This window comes from Hylobates moloch, unplaced genomic scaffold (assembly GCF_009828535.3).
Source record: "Hylobates moloch isolate HMO894 unplaced genomic scaffold, HMol_V3 SCAFFOLD_3, whole genome shotgun sequence".
NCBI classification, from domain to species: Eukaryota; Metazoa; Chordata; class Mammalia; order Primates; family Hylobatidae; genus Hylobates; species Hylobates moloch.
The window spans coordinates 94,974,771-94,989,525 of NW_026652278.1; the positions used below are offsets into that span (position 1 = coordinate 94,974,771).

The window sequence follows — 14,755 nt, forward strand, 5'->3', positions numbered from 1 at the left end:
ATAGTCCTAGCTCACGGAAGGTAGGGATGTGGTTTAACCTTTTGTATCCTGCCCACAGGAGTGCAGGGCTCTAAGAAGAGCTTTATAACAAACACGGTTGCCAGTCATGGTGGCTCATGCCTGTAATCCCAGCACTTTGGGAAGCCAAGGTGGGCGGATCACATGAGGCCGGGAGTTTGAGACCAGCCTGACCAACATGGAGAAACCCCATCTCTACTAAAATTACAAAATTAGCCGAGTGTGGGGGCACATGCCTGTAATCCTGGCTACTTGGAAGGCTGAGGCGGGAGAATCACTTGAACCCAGGAGGCGGAGGTTGCGGTGAGCTGAGATTGTGCCCTTGCGCTCCAGCCTGGGCAACAAGAGTGAGACTCCATCTCAAAACAAAAACAGAAACAAGCAAAAACAAAAAGAAAAAACAAAACAAATAAAAAAACATGGTTAGCGATAGACTGCACTCTTGCCATGTGCCAGACCCTGGGGTAAGTGCCCTGCACATATCATCTCATTTAATCCACATAGCCGCTCCACACAGTAGGTGCCACTGTGATTCTCATTTTATCAAGGAGGAACTAGCGCTTAAGATGATCAGATGCTTTCCCCAGAGCTGCATAGTCAGTAGAAGGTGGCAGGTGGCGCTGGCTGAGGCCACTGACTCCACACACCCCTGCTCAGCCTGTCTCATGGAATGTCACTGGGACCGGCAGATGGCCCCTATAGCCCTTCCAGTGCACTCCTGGCTGGTCCTAGGCTGAGGCTGGGCAGTCTTTTAAATTTATTTATATACTTTAAAATTGATTTATTATTCATTTATTTATTTGAGATGGAGTCTCACTCTGTTGCCTAGGCTAGAGTGCAGTGGTGTGATCTCAGCTCACTGCAACCTCCGCCTCCTGGGTTCAAGCAATTCTCCTGCCTCAGCCTCCCAAGTAGCTGAGGCTACAAGCACGCACCACCATGCCTGGTTAATTTTTGTATTTTTAGTAGAGATGGGGTTTCACTATGTTGGCCAGGCTGGTCTCGAACTCCGGACCTCATGATCTGCCTGCCTTGGCCTCCCAAAGTGCTGGGATTACAGGGGTGAGCCACCACACCCGGCTTTATTTATTATTTATTTATATGCAGGATCTCACTCTGTCACTCAGGATAGAGTACAGTGGTGCAATCTCAGCTCCCTGCAGCCTTGACCTCCTGGGCTCAAGCGATCCTCCCTCCTACCTCAGCCTCCTGAGTAGCTGGGACCACCGGTGTGCACCACTACACTTAGCTAATTTTTAAGTAATTCATCATAGAAACTGGATCTTGCTATGTCTCCCAGGCTGGTCTTATACTCCTGGGCTCAAGCGATTCTCCCTCCTCAGTCTTCCCAAAGTGTTGGGATTACAGACATGAGCCACCATGCCCGGCCTGGGCAGATTTCTTGGCTTGCAGCCTTCTAAGAATGTTCAAGATTTGCCCCATGCAGAATCACATGATTGAAAGTTACTTGTTTGCCTGTGCTGCTAATCCCATGTGGAAGACCATCTTCGAGTGCCTGCACCTGCTTGCTCCCAAGCTCCGTGTCTGCCATGTGAGACATCTGTCACTGTCACACCAGGCTCCAAATGGACTCAGCATTTCCATTCCAGCTCCTGGGTCCCAGACAATGTTTTCTGAACAGAAGAGCCCGTCTTCCTCTCATACCCAGTGAAGGGAGAATGGAGAAGAGGGCAGGGTTCTGCTTGCAGGGCCCTTTGCACTTCAAATATTTTAGAGGAAGGGGATTGCAGATGCACCCTCTGCCAAGGAAGCTTTGAGGGCCAGCATCACACAGCCCTGTGGTGAATGAGAGCTGGCAGGGTGATAGTCTGCGAGGAAGGAAGGATGGAGCTCCGACCTCTTTGCTTTCTGAAAGTTCTGCTGAGATAGTTGGCTCCACGGCCCTGGTAGGGCTTGGGTAGCTGCTGTGGCTGAATCAGTCCTCCGTCGTCACCTGCTCGGTGCCATGAAATGGAAAAGCGGTCTCTGCCCACCTTGTTCCTCCAAATAAGCCCATCCTAATCACACTTATCATGCTCCTTCCATACCCTGAGAAAAAATGGCCTCGCAGCAGACGTTTGAAGGCATCGGGACTGGAAAAGTCTTTCAAATGGCACCTGATTTGGCTACATGCCTGCAGACAGGTGAAAGTTAGTGCCTCCGTTTCACAGGTGAGGCCATTGAGGTTCCGAGAAGTCAATCAATGATGTGATCATGCTCACACATCCCAGCAGCGACCGAATATGTAACATTCATACACTGTGGAATAGAAACCTACTGATTATCAAATGTCTTTTATTTTATTGTGATTATTACTTTTTCTTTTTGAGACAGAGTCTCACTCTGTCACCCAGGCTGGAGTGCAGTGGTGTGATTATAACTCACTGCTGCCCTGAACTCTGAGGCTCAAGTGATCCTCCCACCTTGGCCTCCTGAATAGCTGGGATCACAAGCATGCAGCACTACTCCTGACTAATTTTTGTAGAGATGGAGAGGAGGTCTCGCTATGTTGCCCAGGCTGGTCTTGAACTCCTGGCCTCAATGATTCTCCCACCTGGGCCTCCCAAAGGGCTGAGATTACAGGCGTGAGCCACCATGCCTTGCCTCGGATGTCTTTTCTTTCTTTCTTTCCTTTTTTTTTTTTTTTTTTCTTAAGGCAGAGTGTCCCTCTGTTGCCTAGGCTGGAGTACAGTGGCTCGATCTTGGCTCACTGCAACCTCCGCCTCCCAGGTCCAAGGAATTCTCACGCCTCAGCCTCCTGAGTAGCTGGGACTACAGGCGTGCACTAGGACACCTGGCTAATTATTGTAGTTTTAGTAGAGATGGGGTTTTACCATGTTGGCCAGGCTGGTATTGAACTCCTGGCCTCAAGTGATCAGCCTGCCTCAGCCTCCCAAAGTGTTGGGATTACAGGTGTGAGCTATTGTACCCAGCCCCAAATGTCTTTTTAAAAATAGCATAATTTTTATAATTAGAAAAGTAGTACATTCCCATTTTAGAAACTGTAGAAAGAATACAAGGAAAGGAAAATAAAAACTGTGATAACTATATGTGTTTTGTTGTATATCATGCCAAACTTTTCATAAATATTTCCTTAGCTGATCAGTTTCAATTCTCTATTATTATAAGCAATGCAGGGATTAACATTTTGGGAGTAGAGCTTTTTCTGTATTTTGTGAACTTCCATAATCTAGATTTTCCAGAAGTGGAATGACTGGGGAAAATGACATAAGCATTTCCAGTTCTCATGGCAGATGCTGTCTAATTGCTTTTCAGAGGAGTCAATGCCTGCGACACCCCTACTGACAGTGCCTGTTCACCCCACCTTCTACCATTTGAGTGCAAATTAGCCGAGTGTAGTGGTGCACACCTGCAGTCCCAGCTACTCGAGAGGCTGAAGTGAGAGGATTGCTCAGGCCCAGGAGTCGTCGAGGCTGCAGTGAGCACTCTATCCTGGGTGACAGAGCAAGATCCCGTCTCAAACAACAACCACAACAAAACAAATAAATAACTTAAAAAGCCTGCCCAGGGTGGTGTTTGACATAATAGACAACAAAACACATATAGTTATCAAAAGCATGTTTACAAAGATCTCTTAATTACCAGAGAAAATGCTTATAACATTAAGTGAGAAAAGTCAGCTACAGAAATTTTTATGTAAAGGAACAAAATTCTGTGAAAATATATGCATGAAGATTATATAATATACTCAAGTGTTGACATTAGGTTCTCTCCAGGTGGTGAAATTAATAAACTTAATAAAATGATCGAAGTCCATCAACATCTTCCATCATGGTTTCCTCTATGACATCTATCTTTCTTAGTCACTTAATTGTTAATAGCTAATTTATCGAGTGTTTCCTCCACACCAGACTCTGCTAAGCACTCCTGTCCCTGGGTTCCCCACCACCAGTCCTGAATGCCAGGGGTAAGTTTGGGGGCAGGCCTGGGCCACTCTTCCTGACGTGATCTTCATTCCTGGTTCTGGGCGAGGAACCCCCGAGGAACTTCCCACTTGGCTGCATGACAGTGAAGTCAAGGGGTAAACCTGCCAGGGCCAAACCAGTGAAACCAGCATGCAACCTTCTTTTCTGCCAAAAGCATCCAGCTCCACAAAGGGTTGAACTCTGTGGTGGGCCAAGCTCCCTGTGCGAGATTAAGAGAGAATAAAACATCATTCTTTCCGTCAAAAGCTTACCAACTAGTTGAGGGGTGGCAGTAAATACACAGATGACTGTTCTATAAAGTGGAATGCAGGAAGGGCCATAGCAGATGTGAGATTGGAGGACCTTGGACACTCAGAGTAGGATGTGACAGCTGAAGGGCTCCATGGACGAGGCACAACAACCTCGCCAAAGGGCGAGGAGATGGCAGGAGGGGACCCCAGGCAGAAGGCCTAGGGCAGCCCAAAGGATGGAAGGTGTTGGAGGAGCCATGGGACATTCCAGTGGGAATGAGGAAGGTGGATCTGAAGGGCAGTGTTTGCCAAGCTCAGGGTCTGCCCTTGGTGTGGGCTGTGGAACTGGAGGTTGTGTCCACTGTTCAGAGGGGGATGATGACAAAAGCCCATGGGGATAGAGGGGGATCTCAGCTTCAGGTAAGCAGTGAAGAGGCTTGAACTAGGGAGATGGATGTGAGAATGGAAGCCAAATGACAGATTTGAGTTAACAGAGATGGAGTTGACACTACTAGATGATGGAGTGATGCAATCGTTCCTGGTAGCTTAACTCCCCACCTCCTCTTTCCTTGGCCCCCAGGTCAGCCAGGCACAGTCCCACTGGCTCCACCTCTGTAACACGTCCTGAGGTCATCGGTTCCCTCTAGCTCCAAGGCCACCACCCCATCATGGCTTGTCCACTTCACTGCATTCACCTCCAACAGACCTCCCAGCTTTCCTCATGGGCACTCTAACATCTCCTCCTCACTGTGGCCAGAATCAGGGGGTCCTTGTGATTTGTCATCTGAATGAAAACATTTTTGTAAGTGGAAGGGGGCACGGAAGATAATGACAGCAGGCAAAAGACATAAACTAGGACTGTCCTGAGCAAACATGGACACATGGACTCCCTAGCCAGAAGAATCATCCACAAACCGAAGTTACACCACATATCACTCCCCTGCTTAATGGCTTCCCTTTGCAGTTAGAACAAAGCCCTGCATGTCCTCACCCAAGGTCCCTTTCCCAATCTCACCTTCTTCTCCCTCTTGCATCCTTTCCCCTGTGCTCTGGACACACAGTCCTTTCAGCTCCAAGAACTTCCACTTGTCAATCCTGCTGCCTCTATGCCCTCCCCCGATTCAGGTCTCCTCCACATGGTGTCTCCCCAGACAGGCTTCCATGAACTTGATGGTGACTCTCTCCTTTCCCTAGTCCATTCTCTGACACTCATCACTGTCTGAAAGTAAGTTATTTATGGACTTCTGTTTGAAGCTCCAACATGCAAAGAGCTTGGGAGTCATCACTCTTGTCCTCACAACAAGAAAGAGCTGAACAAACAGAAAATCGATGACTTTTTGGAAGCACCCATTGGAGAACTGAGCTTGCAGGGCAAACTACTATCCTGAAATCTTGAAAGACAGATAAATCCAGAGTCAGAGCCAAGATCTACTGACCTAGAACAGAAACCACTGGACTCATAAACTGGTAGAAACACTTAAGTGATTATCTTAATGAATCTGGAGGCTGAGTGTGGAGTAGTGTGAGAACGACAAACACCTGGGGACTGCAGTCTTGATGGGGCCTCTCACACTTTTTTGGGCTTTACCTCCAGAAACCCTACCAAGTTTTCATGGTGAAGATCCAAGATGGCATCTTGGATGGAAGAGTAATTCTTGTGAAATATACCTACAGCATTCTCCAGAACAAAGGCCTACCCTTTGGGGAAAAGGCTTCACCAGAGCCTTGTTCCAAAGCCATGGGGGAAGGACATCCTTCTCACCCCACACCCCTCTAGCTTCCCTGCCTTACCTAAGGTGGGTGGAGGTATATACAAGAAGAAACACTTGGGTGTCACAGGCCAGGGTCACAGGGCCACTAAAAGCCTGAGATTTAATTGGAAGATTATAGAACTCTTCCCACTCCCCTACATATTACCACCACAGCAACAGGGCTGCATATAATTATAGTGAATTACAGCTGAAAGAACTTTGAGACAGAGACTCTCTTTGAGGAGGAGTATGTAGGGAAGCCTGAGGTCAAAAGGGGAGAGAAAAAACACAAACAAGGACATTGGAGGAATTAAAAGGCTCTGGCACCTTTAGTTTTTACAGAAAACACTAAACAAAAAGACCAACTTCTAGCCAGATTCTCATAAATCCTTACATAAAACGTCTATTTACCTCAGTTCCTATTACCTAATACAACTTGTCCAGCTTTCAACAAAAACGTACAAGTTCCACCAAAATAAAAAAAGAAGTCACAAGAGACAAAGCAATGATCTAAACCAGACTCAGCTATAACACAGATGTTAAAAATTATCAGGCAGGACACTTAAAGTAACTATGATTAATGTGTTAAGGTCTCTAATGGAAAAACTAGACAACATGCAAGAATACATGGGTAATGTAAGCAGAGAGATGGAAAACAGAGAGATAAAACCAAAAGGGAAATGCTAGAAATTAAAAAAACATAATAACAAATGAAGAATGCCTGTGATGGGTTCATCAGTATAATCAACATGGCTGAGGAAAGAATCAGTGAGCTGAGAATGTTGAAAGAAAATTCCCAGACAGAAATATTACAACAATAAAGAAACAACAAAAAATACAATGTCCAAGAACTGTGGGGCAATTACAAAAGCTGTAACATGCACAGAGTTGGAATACTAGAAAGAGAAGAGAAAGAGAATGGAGCAGAACAAATATTTGAAATAATAATGGCAGAGGGCCTTCTAATATTAATGACGTATACCAAACCACAGATCCAGAAAGTTCAGTGAAATTAAATTAGCTACCTTTGTGTTTGTTGCCTAATTGCAGCTTTAGTACCCTCCAATCCATTTTCTACCCTTCAACTTGAGTGGTCTTTATCAACAAAAATATTGATTTTATTTTCTAATTTCAGACGCTTCAATGGCTCCTTATTGCCTTAAGGATAAAAATCCCAATTCCCCAGCATGGCAAAGGAGATAGTTCACTATTTAATCCTCTGTTCTGGCCAGTCTCAATGCCTGCTTCAGTCTCAAGACTGGTTCCTCTCTGCCCTCAGCTGTTTGGAATTATTAGCAGTTCTGTGGAGGGGCCATCAAAAGCCTTTGGGATCTGTGAGGCACAGCGGCTCAGGCCTGTAATCCCAGTGCTTCGAGAGGCTGAGGAGGGAGGACGGCTTGAGCTCAGGAGTTCAAGACCAACATGGGCAACATAGCAATACTTTGTCGCTACAATAAAAAAAAAAAAAATAGGCTGAGCATGATGGCTCATACCTGTAATCCCAGCACTTTGGGAGGCTGAGGTGGGAGAATCACTTGAGTCCAGAAGTTTGAGACCAGCCTGGGCAACACAGCAAGATCCTATATCTAAAAACAAACAAACAAACAAAAAAACTTAAAAAAAAATTTCAGGCATGGTGGTATGTGCATGCCTGTGGTCCCAGAACTTGGGAGGTTGAGGTGGGAGAATAGTTTCAGCCTGGGAAGTTGAGACTGCAGTGAGCTGTGCTTGCACCACTGCACTCCAGCCTGGGCAACAGAGTGAGACTGTCTTAAAAATAATAATAGCAATAATTTTAAAATTAGCTTGGAATGATGGTGCATGCCTGTAGTCCCAGCTACTCAGAAGGCTGAGGCAGGAAGATCACTTGAGCCTGGGAATTTGAGGCTGCAGTAAGCCATAATTCCATCACACCTGGGTGACAGAGCAAGACGCTGTCTCGAAAAAGAAAAAAAAAAGCACCTTTGTGCTGTTTTCTCCTGCTTTCTTCTCCTCCCCTTTCCTTTGTCACACAATATTTTAACTGGCTGTTTATATATATCCCTCTCCTGACAGAATGTAACTCCCCAAGAGAAGTGTTAATTATTTACAACTTGGAAGTGAGGCATAAAGATGATTACATGCCTCTACCTGTGCATTATCCAACACGCCTGCCTACAGGTACCTGACTCTCTAGGGAATATTGTCTTTTCTGATTTACAGTTTACTATCGATCATGCCTAGACTCTAAAGTTCCATGTTAACTTATAGAAAACTGATAAACTATAGATGATTTTTTTTCCAGTAGAGGTGTAAACGATTTCTGGCCAGTAGAAAATCATAACTGTGTGTGTTACAGTTTTATTACCTTGTAGGATGTTAGCCAATTTTGAATGTCATTTTAAAATTGTATTCCATCATCCATCTACTGTCTCCCTCTGTATACATAAGTATCTACGTGTCTGTGTATGTGTATATTTTCCCTGGCTTCTTCAGAACTAATGTTACTATTCTGTCAGCTCCATCATTATCGATTTACTGATTTAAATAAGTCATTGGCACAGGCCAGGGCAGCTGAGGAAGTGGGATTGCTCAGCAAACTTTAAACGAGAGCCTGTCTCAAGGAGTGTGGTCCAGTCAGCAGGTTCGAGGTGCAGTGCCTTCTGGATTCACCACACCAGGGGTCCCCAACTCCCAGGCCCTTGACTAGTACTGATCCATGGCCTTTTAGGAACTGGGCCACACAGCAGGAGGTGAGTGGCTGGCCAACGAGCAAGCAGTACCACCTCAGCTCCACCTCGCATCAGATCAGCCACAGCATTAGATTCTCATAGGAGCACGAACCCCACTGTGAACTGCGCATGTAAGGGATCTAGGTTGCACAGTCCTTATGAGAATCTAATGCCTGATGATCTGAGATGAAAGTTTCATGAAACCACTCCAGACCCTCTCCCCATCCATGGAAAAATTGTCTTCCATAAAACCTATCCCCAGTGCCAAAAAGGTTGGGGACTGCTGCACTACACTTTTCGTGCCAAGCCAGTGACAGAGTCCAGAGGGTCCTGGGCCTGGCCATTTCTGACCACTTCCTCCAAGGGACGACTGCTAGGGCTCCCTGGGGGCTGGTCAGACCTTCTCAGAGCTGTCCCTCACTCAGAGGCTCTTTCTTCCCCATTCTCCTTCCTTCCTCTCTCCTTTCCTGGACGCTGCCAGTGAGGCCCTGCGGCTGAGTTACTCCCCTGGCCAGGTGTGGGTGGAGGAGGGCAGTCGTGGTCACAGCCACAGGCTGAGTGGGAAGGGAGCTGGTTTCTTCAGGCCCTTGGAAAATCGGGGAGAAACTGGTAAGAAATTCTCCCATAGCCTTGACAGGTAGAAAATCTCTGAAAACCGGTATTTAAAATTATATTTCTCATCATGCCATTTTCTCTGCTTGGTAATTCAGGAAGTTGAATAGATGATTATGAATCATCCCCAAGTGTGGCTAATTAAATATTTGATCAATAGAATTTAGTGCTTTTCATCCGCAGAGAGCTTTCCTGACATTAACTAATTGAGCCAAAGAAAGGTATCACCTTCATTCTGTAGATGGCAGAGCTGGCAAAGGGAAGAGGTTTAAAGAAGCCCGCAAAATAAAAAAATTAAAAATTAAAAAGCGAGTGCATGCAGGCGGAGGCAAGCCTGGCTAAGAGGAACTGTGGGTCTGCAGACTCCCACCTTGGGCACGTTCATGTCACTGCAGAATTTATCACTGCTTGCATCAGGGCAATGGGAACATTCCCAGCTCAGCCCATCGTAGAGTTCAGGTTCCTTGAACTGGAAACAAATGAGCCGGATGGAGCTGGAGTTGGCGCCTGGGGTCTTTAGGGGAAGGTCTTGGCCCAGTCCCGTGCCTAAGAGCAGAGGCTTCCTCTGCGGATCCTGACTGGGAGGCTGGAGGCGGTGCTGGAGTTGGAGCCTTGGCTTCTGCGGTGAGCAACAGCGCCACCTGCTGACCACAGCCTTCCCTCAGCGCGGCTGCCCACCGCCAGATGCAAAGGTTTCTCCTTTGTCGCTTCCGTATTTCCTTCCCTGGCCAGTCCCTGCATTTCCTTTCCTGGCTTCTCCAGCTGGAGGGAGGCAGCTGACAGGTTATAGCAAACGTGATAGAAATCTGTTAGAGAGACATTCGGATATTCACAGCAAACATCTCCCCCTAACCGTATCACCCCTGGATAAAATTAGTGTTCATGAGGAAAGGTCTCATTCCCAGGCAGGTCTTGTTCCTCAGCTTCCATTGGAATGGGTCTCTTACCAACGATGGGAGGATGAGGAAGAACTGAATGTCGGAGACCCTCCTCGCTGAAAGGCACAGCAGGTGCCTCTCGGGGCTGCCTGCGAGGATGTGATGAAATCATGCAGAGAAAGCAGCCGGTTATGGCGGGGCCTGCGATTCTTCTCCCGCCCTTACCTAAGGCTCTCCCTAAAGCAGGAGGTGACGTCGGGCGCCAGTTTACCTCCGTTATTCAGCAATAATCAGGTACAGGGGAATGCGGACAGCCACATCTGGGCGCCATCCTTAAAGAGCCTCGCCGCACCCAGCTCGCCTTGCCACACCCAGCTCTGTTATCTTAGCCGAGTCCCGTAACTTTCGTATGCCTTGGTCTTTTGTTTATGACATGCCCAATCTATCTCCCAGGGCCATTCAAAGATTTTTTTAAGAGTCAAAATCTAAAAAAAATAATAATTTAACATAGCAAGATTCCAAAACTTTCCATATTTTCAATGCAACAGAACAATTTCGTTTCCCGAGCAGCTTATAAGATCAGAGCAGCATTTGGTGGAGCTGCCTCATGGTTACTGATATCTACCAAGAAACGGCACTACTGTGTAGGAAACCCAAGTCCGCCATTTTCCAAGTGCCATGTTGTTTGCTGGAGATTTCAGAAATATCTTTACATGAAGATCAGATGAAGGGAGGGTGTAATAGAGTCAGCACCTCTAATGGTTTCAACATCAAGGTCCAAGATAGAAGTGCTAGCGCAGGGCACAGGATACTATGAAACCAGCCCCAGTCCTGGAAACACCCCGGGTCCCATGAGAAAGGGGCGCACTAGGCCTGGGGATCCTGCGGACCAGAGGAGTCAGTCGCAAGTGCTGTTGCTGGGTCATCCCCACAGCTGAAGAGCCTCTTAGCCGGGGTCCCCTGGCCCGTCCATGTCCAAGTCCACTTTCCTTCTGTGCACCCTCACCTCAGCCTCGAGGCCCTACTTGCTATGCCCTTATCCTGCCTGTGCCACACGTGGGAGACTGGGTGCACCTCTCCTATCCCTCTCCTCCTTCCAGATCTTCTCTTCGGAGCTGATGGCTGAAGGACTGATGTCCAGTTGCAGTGAGAAATCCTGCGAGTCCTTCAAGACCGACTCAGAGGACACCTCCTCCCAGAAGCCACCCTGATCCCTTCCCCTCCCTCCCACCTCCAGCCAGAAGTCCCTCCTGTGGACACGATTAGTTTCCTTGGGCTGCTATGACAAAGTACCACAAATTGGAGTGCTTAAACAACAGAACCTTTATTGTCTCGCAGCTCTGGGGGGCGGAAGTCTGAGATCAAGGTGTGGGCAGGGTTGGTTTCTTCTGAGGCCTCTCTTCTGGGCTTTCAGAGGGCCGTCTTCTCCCCGTGCATCTGCACACGGTCTTCCCTCTGTGCACACCTGTCTCCACTTCCAAATTTCCCCTTCATATAAAGACACTAGTCAGATCGGATTAGGCCTACCCTGAAAACCTCATTTAACTTAATTACCGAGGATCTCCAAATAAGATCACATTCTGAGGTACTAGGGGTTAGAACTCCAATCTTTTTTGGGGGAGTGGGTGAGGGGGAAAAAGTGGGGCACAATTTCACCCAGAACAGATTCTTGTTGCATTGCTATTATTATTATTATTTTTAGAGACAAGGTCTCACTGTGTCGCCCAGGCTGGAGTGCAGTGGTGCAATAATAATTCACTGCAGTCTTGAACTCCTGGGCTCAAGTGATCCTCCCGCCTCAGTCTCCCAAGTAGCTGGGACTACAGGTGCACCCACCATGATTGACTAATTTTTAAATATTTTTATAGAGATGGGGGTCTCACTATGTTGCCCAGGCTGGTCTCAAACTTCTGGTGTCAAGCCATCCTCTTGCCTCAGCTTCTCAATGTGCTGGGATTACAGTGTGAATCACCATGCCTGGCCCCGCATCATTATTTATGCTTCTTGGTGAATTATCATTATTTTTGCCTCCCCAGAAATGCAGATCCCTTGGAGCATCAGAGCCTAGATATAAGGTGTATTTGTGTTCTGTTGACCCCTAAGCTAAGTACCCACTCAATAAATAATTGAATGAACAAGTAGTAAATACAAGTATTCATGAATGAATGTTGACCACTGCAAATAATGAGGGGTCTGGAATGTGCAAGATGATACTAGAAATAGACTTCAGCAGATGCTGTGGCTGTCATGATAACTGTATGTGAATCTGTGGAAAGACCTCATCCAATCAAAAAAAAAATCTTCCCCACTGGGACCTCAAATGTCCTCACTGGCAAACGATGCTCCCTGCTGTATCTTTGCAGTTCCTGATTTTAATAATGGAATGGTCTCCTTCAGGAAGGAAGCATGGAGGGTGAGCGTGGAGGAAGAAAGGAAGTCATAAGGAGAGGCAGGGTCCTGCTGCATCGTCATCTTTTAGGACAGGCTCTGACACTAACCAAGTCCTGCAATCCCAAATGCACTCTTTTCGCCGTTTGCTGTCTTCCATCTGCAGAAACCACAACTAAAAATTAGGCTTGTTTTATTTTTCTTTGCTTCCATACGGGCTCTTGGTCACTAGTTGCTCAATATTTCTTTTTTTTTTTTTTTTTTTTTTTTTGAGACAGGGTCTCACTTTGTCGCCCAGGCTGGAATGCAGTGGTGCAATCGCAGCTCACTGCAGCCTCAACCTCTTGGGCTCAAACAAGGTTCCCACCTCAGCCTCCCTAGTAGCTGGGACTACAGGCACGTGCCACCACACCTGACTAATTTTTTTATTTTTTGTAGAAACAGGGTTTCACTACATCGCCCAGGCTGGTCTCAAACTCCTGGGCTCAATCCATCCTTCCACGTCAGCCTCCCAAAGCACTGGAATTATAGGCATGAGCTGCTGCACCCAGCAAATATTTCTTTAGCCTTATGGAGCTAACAAATCGTGTTCCAGCCATTTCAGGATGAATGCTAAAACGGTGTTCAGATGGTAAAGTTGGACTTAATTCGGTGAGATTTAATAATAGACAATTTATGTCAATTTCCATGTAATACAAGTCAGTTCCAATATATCCGTTAAGAGACTTCCAGAACCCCATGGTGTCAGATGTGAAGAACAATCCCCACAGCTCTGCTGAGGCTGGGAGGGCGCTGGGGCTGCGGCGTCCTCCACGCTGCCTTCCTTTCTGCTAGCTTGCATTCGCTTCTGCTCCTGCGGCTTCCTTTCCAATCTCAGCTGCGCGACAAAAGCTCAGTGAAGGCCAGTTCAGTATTAGAAACAAGGGATGCTGGTCTGTTAATCTTTCTTCTCTATTAGTCCCCAAGGATCAGCTTTAGACACTGTGAAACCAGTGGGGCATTTCCATACAGGCTCCACACTCACAGCACATCCACGGTACTGATGGTAGGAACAGAAGCCTCTGATGCTTTTCCCCTGGCAGGTCCATCTTTCTGATCTAATCCTCGGGGTGCATCCATTGTCAGAGGTCTGGAGCAGCCCAACATCCTTTCTCTGGGGAGAACAGCAAATGCATGCAGTGCAATGTATTTACTTTTCAAAAAGAGGAAGGCTTCTTTGGGCCAAATGCCCTACCAATATAGTTAATTCTCAGTTATTTGCATTTGAATTACCTTGATGTTTTTGCATTTGAATTACCTTGATATTTTTGAAAATAGAGCACTGTACTTTTTTTAAGAGACAGGGTCTTGCTCCGTTGCTCTGGCTGGAGTGCAATAACAGGATCACAGCTCACTGCAGCCTCTACCTCCTGGGCCCCAGTGATTCTCCCGCCTCAGCCTCCTGAGTAGCTGAGACGAAAGGCACGCCCCCGCCATGCCCAGCTAATTTTTAAATTTTTTGTAGAGACAGGGTCTCACTACGTTGCCCAAACTGATCTTGAACTCCTGGCTCAAGTGATTCTCCCTCCTCAACCTCTCAAAGCACTGGGATTATAGGCGTGACCACTGCACCTGGACTTGCACTGGTACTCTTTATTGACTTCTTGGTAATTGTCCCCCTTTACTAGTGGCTACATGAGTTCAGAAAGGATTTGCACAGAGGCTTGTTTTGAAACGTATGTGCTTTATTCTGGATCTGAGATCAAGAAAGACCTGTGAAAATGAATGCCAAAGTCTCTCTCTGGGCCGTGGCTTGATTGTGCTTACCCTCAGGGAGGAATGAGGAATGTCTGAGGATGGTGGGGTAGGGGCCCCGGGCCAAAAATCCCCAATCCCTGGGCCACAGACCAGCAGTATTGGTCTGTGGCCTGTTAGGAACCGGGCTGTGTGGCAGGAAGTGAGCGGTGAGCCAGAGAAGGAAGTTCATCTGTATTCACAGCGGCTGCCCATCAGTTGCATTACTACCTTAGCTCTGCCTCCTGTCAGATCCACCCCAGCATAGGAGGTTCTCATAGGAGCACGAACTGTATTGTAAACTGCGCGTGTGAGGGATCTAGGTTGCACGTTCCTTATGAGAATCCCATGCCTGATGATCTGTCACTGTCTCTCATCATCCCCCAGACGGGACTGTCTGGTTGCAGGAAAACAAGCTCAAGACTCCCACTGATTCTACTTTATGGT

The 14,755-nt window shown here is 47.0% G+C and overlaps 1 long non-coding RNA gene across 1 annotated transcript; it reads right to left on the reverse strand.

The window, feature by feature from the left end:
- Positions 1 to 13,172: 13,172 nt before the first annotated feature.
- LOC116479579 (uncharacterized) lies at positions 13,173 to 13,678 on the reverse strand. The gene is made up of 2 exons (XR_004251014.2): positions 13,560 to 13,678; positions 13,173 to 13,477 (listed from the first exon to the last, which is right to left on the reverse strand). It is a non-coding gene; the product is annotated as an uncharacterized LOC116479579 (long non-coding RNA).
- Positions 13,679 to 14,755: the final 1,077 nt, after the last annotated feature.